This window comes from Camellia sinensis, chromosome 9 (assembly GCF_055761805.1).
Source record: "Camellia sinensis isolate YWXY chromosome 9, ASM5576180v1, whole genome shotgun sequence".
Taxonomy (NCBI): domain Eukaryota; kingdom Viridiplantae; phylum Streptophyta; class Magnoliopsida; order Ericales; family Theaceae; genus Camellia; species Camellia sinensis.
The window spans coordinates 74,285,060-74,291,282 of NC_138969.1; the positions used below are offsets into that span (position 1 = coordinate 74,285,060).

At 34.4% G+C, this 6,223-nt stretch overlaps 1 long non-coding RNA gene across 1 annotated transcript; it reads right to left on the bottom strand.

The window, feature by feature from the left end:
* Positions 1–93: 93 nt before the first annotated feature.
* Positions 94–5,642, bottom strand: LOC145788923 (uncharacterized). Its single transcript, XR_014339972.1, has 3 exons — positions 5,162–5,642; positions 957–1,040; positions 94–297 (listed from the first exon to the last, which is right to left on the bottom strand). It is a non-coding gene; the product is annotated as an uncharacterized LOC145788923 (long non-coding RNA).
* Between the last annotated feature and the right edge of the window lie 581 nt (positions 5,643–6,223).

Below are 6,223 nucleotides of genomic sequence, written 5' to 3' on the forward strand. Positions count from 1 at the left end.
AAGATCCTCAACTTGAAAATTTATAAATATTTAAGCTTCCGTAAACACAGAATTTATAATTTTGGTGTTGGAAACACTTGCAATGTTCAAGCAACAAAATTAGGAAAGTCTTATCAGAATTTTATTCACTGTGAGAGTTTCTATAAAGAAAAGAATTCAGAGATATTGATAAATAAAAAAAATATTGAGTTCAAAACAATGTATGTTTACAATCTAAATAAACAAAGGAAACAATAAAAGCATGTACAGAAATACATTCTTAGTCTGGGTAGCTGAGAATAGAGCTGTTTGCCTCTTCTGCACATCAGATAACATCTCAATTAATTCAGACACAATGAAAGACACCAAATATACACTTGTATAACATTCGTATAGGTGACAAGAAGTAAACTTGAAGCATTTCAGTTACTGCAGGAACAAATTAACACATTTTAAAATCAATTATGAAGCTTCAGGGGTGAAACGCAGCCAGAAAATTGATCCCAGGTGAAGGAATCAACAAGGCAATGCAGAAAGCAACAATCTCTCAAACATTAGATTTTCCTTCCCAGGTCATTCATTCACTCCCTTTGGGAAATCATATCAATTGGCATGTTTGTAAAATCTAAACCATATGACTCAAAAAGGTAAAATGCGCAATTATCTTCATCGGGAGGAAAAAAATCATTCACGAGGTGTATATTTTGAAAAAAAAAAAAAAGTTTCAAATAGATATAGAACAGCCTACATCATTTTTTCAATTCAAAAAATTGAACAAGAATCTTTCAATTCAGAAGATTTTTTAGATTTTCCAATTAAATTATGCAGGGAGAATAAAAACAATCACATGATATTAATTTAATGAAATAAGGTGCTAAAACAATTTCATATCATATAAGGCCATGATTCATAATAGCTGCCATGACACCCTGTACCACATTACAGTCAATAATACAAATGACTAAAATATGATTTACCTTTGGCAGAATCTTAATAATTTGCTTCATTTCTTCTTCAAAGTTTGCTTCCAATATCCTGTTGGATTCATCAATTATGAGACACTGCAAGTCCAAAAAAAGAAGCTTAAGGGCTGGTTTGGCAAGTTTAGAAAAAGCCTTATTATGTTGATGGGCTCATGTAAAGTCTTAAATATTTCTTTCTAAAATCATGAATAAAAATATCTTAATATGTTGATTTTGTTTTTGACCCCCCCAAAAAAAAAAATTGCAAATATATACTTTTTACAATTAATAATGTAATTAGCAGAGTGTTCTTGTTGCCATTATTAAATTATTAAAGTAATTAGCAGAGTGTTCCCAATATATGAACCCAAATTAATTTATTCCAAATAGTTGTACAAGAATGACTTCAGCTATATATATACATATATATTTATATTCAGGTCATAATCAAATATCAGTTCAGATTAATTCAAATCAGTTCAGCTTGATTCAACAGGACATATAACATGATTCAAATATCAGTTCAGATTAATTCAAATATCAGTTCAGCTTGATTCAACAGGACATGTAACATGATTCAAATATCAGTTCAGCTTGAGCGAGAGAGAGAGAGAGAGACAATGGAGCTCACCGATCTGAATCGCTGAGATGAAATTTGATTTCGATTTTGATTTCGAGAGAGAACTGAAATGACTCTGATGAATCACCGATCTGTTTCGCTGAGACCGAGCTGAATCTCTGAACCACAGAGCTGAACTGACAGAGATAATTAGGGTTTAGACAGCACAGAGAGAGAGAGACAGTCGTTCACCGATCTGAATCGATTTTGAGAGAGAACTTCAAAATGGCTCTGATGAATCACCGATGTAAGATCTTGGAAATGGCTCTGATGAACGCTCACAAGTTTGCTGTCACCGATCTGAATCGATTTCGTTTTTCAGAGAGAGAGAGAGCGCGAGTGAAAGTGAGAGTGAGAGTGAGAGTGAGAGCGAGAGTGAGAGTCAGATTCAAAATAAAGGTGAAAGAGGGGGAGGGAGCGTGCGGGACAAAGCCATTTCAAGGCGTTTATAAACGTCTTCTATTCATGAAACGGCGTCGCTTTGATTAGAGAAAAATGCGACGTTTATGAAACGCCGTTAAATATTACAAACAGTGACGTTTTAAAAAACGCCGTTAAAAATACGCCTCCAAAACTGATATTTCCTGCAGTGCCAATGCGTATTTTCCCACGTGTGATCAGGCTGGAGTGATGCATCTAAGCAACAAAACAAGAAAGTTAGTGAACCAAAAAGGGCATGAACAATGCATCCTATGCTAAGTAAGGGTTGAGAAGGTGCCCCTTCTGCTAAGTTGAAGTTGGGGAAGTTAAATTAGGGCATTTCATGCGAGGCTATCCCTATAGATGACATGTCCTAGTCGGTAGACTGGTAATATGAATAGGGTGTTTAAAATATAGTACATGAACTGTTTAAGTTCTTTACTACTTTTCTTAACCTCTCTTCTTATTTTTTACATATTGAGATCCAATTCTTCCCTTCAATAGCTTATGAAAGTCCAGAATGTGAAACTAGGCACCTCTATATTTGAATAAGAAAGGTAGTTGATTAATTCCAAATGTGTGGTCCTCCATACAATAATATGACTATATGAGCAGTACAAGTGGGCAGAATGTTAGCCATTGGACAATCAAGATACTAGTCTAACTAAGGGCAGCAGCAATGAAACAAAGAGATGAGTTTGCATCTCTTCATGCATGTATGTGTCTGTCCCAGAAAGAGAAATGCTTTGTTTTAAGTTGCATCTATGAGGCATGGAGATAACTTTTGTCTCCTTTTGTGAATGCAAACAGTTGCGATAATTAACAAAAGGATAATATACTTGTTCATATTTCCCTAATCAAGGTGCTTAATTAACTTCATCTAATGTGCCTTGCATTTTTATATGTTATGTGCAAAACTTAATCGGGATTAGTGGCAATTAAACATGAATAGTAGACCTAATCGTGATTAATTAAACCTAATCATAATTACCTAGGTTAAGTGTGATTAGTGTCCTAAACCTGATTAATTAGTGTTAATATCAAGTAATTAAGTTAATATTATAATTAGTGTGCCACCCCATACTTGTGTAGATATACATATACATATATATATACTAGTCAAATAGGCCCGTCTTGCACGGGCTGCTTGCACATTTTTTTTTTAAATTTTGATTTCACTTTTTGACTTTAAAGGGCATTGTTTTAATGGGAAAAAATGTAATGAAATGCTTATTTTTTGAAGGTTAAAAAATAATAATATCATTCCATTTCACATCAATGTTTCGAAACAACATGCAACTGTTAGGACATGCATCCCACGTCTCATAGATGAAGCCCAAATCTGTTGAGACCTTTTGAGCTTTGTAATATGAGTCCAGGAGTTTCACACCCAATGGGAATGCCTCATTCAATAACTCAATCAACATGTCAACAGACTTGCGTGGCTACTAATTAAGCACCTTCAAATGTAGAAGTCAAACAATGAATGACAAAGATGTGAACTTCTCATAACCTGGATACAATTCACTTTGTGCATCTTGAAGAAGTTTGAAATACTTTGCAGTCTCTGCATTTGGACCGAGTTAGAGTTCAGATGCATGGGGATCAGGCCCTTGTGGTTCATTACCCTCAATACTTGTACCAGCATGTGGATTTCCCATAGCCCCTTGTACCATTCAAACCATATCATCCCCAATGTCTAAATTAGCCGATGTTTCATTCTCTCGATTACCATGCAGAGATATGTAAGATTTCCCATTATTAATCCAATGTTTGTACCTTTTTAAAAATCATTCAAAATCATATGCTCCTCTACACCCTCTCATACAAGATGGTATCGATTCTCACATTTCCTACACGGACAACTAATCATCGAACCTTCAGCCCTATTGGTGTAGGCAAACACAAGGAATTGATCAATCCCATTAATGTATTCCCTCGACATCCTATTTGGCAAATTAATCCAACTCTTATCCATCATCTATACTTCCCTCAAATATCGCTTTTGCACACATCCACAAAAATTAGACATCAAATAACTCTAAATAATACCTACATATTCATGCATCATGATACCTATCCATCCAATTTCTCTCAAATAGGTAGGTGGTCTTATCCCATTCAGTTATTTACTGATTTCTGCATCAGGTACTTAACCCAAAAATGATTAAGTGGATTTATTTCTAACATGATAAAGTCAAAGTTTTCAATCAAGACCACCTACGTAGTTTAACACAAGGAACTAACAAGAATTGGTCTATATCAGGTATCTCATGAGTACCCAACAGGTAACCAATGTGAATCAAGCAATGCAAAGTTGATTCGTTATTTTAATTTTGGTAACCAATGATATTAGTAAGAGACACTGATATTCAAGACAAAGCTACAGATGTTGCGTCAATTCACAAAGCACCTACAAGGCTACAACCTATAATTCAAACAGCTGGTTCACATTCCAAGCAATGCAAAAGACACCACATATAAGGGAGGCAACCCAAAAAACAAAACACCAAAAACATAACTCCAGTGGGACAATATATGTACAACTACTAAAACCTGCTTAGACTTAGATGGAATCAAACCCCATATAACAGTGAAACTCCTACTTATACTATCCCAAGATGTGATTAAATGCATACTCTTTTAGGCACCAAAACCTAAATTACAATGTATTTATTTTGATGCAAAAGACACCAGACACAACCGCGTCATTAATTCACTTACCAATAAGTCTTTCTGTTGACCAACTACAAAATTTTAACCCCTCAATCCATCCCTCCCTTTTCAGATGCTATATTACAGTTTTTATTTCTACATCATTGGGCCATTTGACTAAACAAATTGAACTACCATTTAACATTAAAAATAAAAATAAAAAATTAACCATCTAACAAAAAATTATAAACATAACCCTAAAACCCAATCTTCAAATCCATACCAGAGGGGGGGAACATAATTTTACAAAACAAATGCAATGACGATTATAATTTTTTTTAGCACGTATATTAAAAAAGGTGAAAGCAAGCGAGCTATGACTGATTAGATCAGTCAAAATACATATGCATATACCACAGTTGATAACTATTCCTCAAACCCTACTTACAGACCAATCAATTCATGAAAAAATAGTGAATTTGAGTAAGATCTATGTGAGAGAGAGACAGAGAGAGAGAGAGCATACAGGGGTCGTCACTCGCTGAGTGAGTGAGAGAGGCGCGATTGAGACTAATTGAACCACCGTTGCTGCTGCTAGCCGTCGTCACTCCTCATTGTTTTATTAGCTCTTTTAAGAAAGCAAACACAAAGAAATCAAAGGCTATACATTGTAGGTATCTATAGGAAATTGAATTACAAATAAATTTGGTGTATATAAAATCCTATAGAATGATATGTCAGTTGTATATTTGTAATTTTGAACAACAAAATTTGGTGTTTTTGACTTAAAATTAACAAGACTAAACAGTTTTCTATAATGAGAAGATGTATATATTTATATATAACAAAGATGCTTTCTATAACAGTTTTCTATAACAAAATTGAAACAGTTTTCTCCATTTGAATTATTTGAACTTTTCACCTATAACATAAACCATAGGGTAATATTATACATCCATTATTATACAATATATAATCATTTTAAATTTCTTATAGTATAGCAAGCGTTAACAAAATCCAAAATCCAATGTAATATGAATATGAATGAGGGTACAGTGAACCCAACCTAGGTTTAAGATTACAGATTTAACTTGATGAGGTATTCCTTTATAAGATGTGATGTCTAAAATAAAATAAAAAACCAGGGTTTTGAATAGTTACTAATACCTAAATCTAGACAAATTGATGATGACTTACCTGATACATTCACTCCTGCTACTAGCTGTACCACTGCTGCTGCTGTTAGTAGGTAGCCGTCATCACTTGCCGCACCATCGCTACTACTCGTAGCCGTCGTCACTCCTGTTTGTCGTCGTTGCTCGTTGAGAGAGAGATCGTAACACGCTGATGCAATTTTGCCTCAAAGGATTTTGGGGGAAAACAATAGCACAAATGAGTGAATGAGCGGGATATGAAAAAAATTTCATTACTTTTTGCGATAGCATGTTTAAACCGTCACAAATGATAAATCTAATAAGTAAAACGACGTTGTTTTAATAAGAGTTTTTTTTTGCGACGGACAATTGCCGTCACAATTGGTCCACTATTCGCAAAGGTACACAAGCCGCCGCAAATACTTCTGTATTTA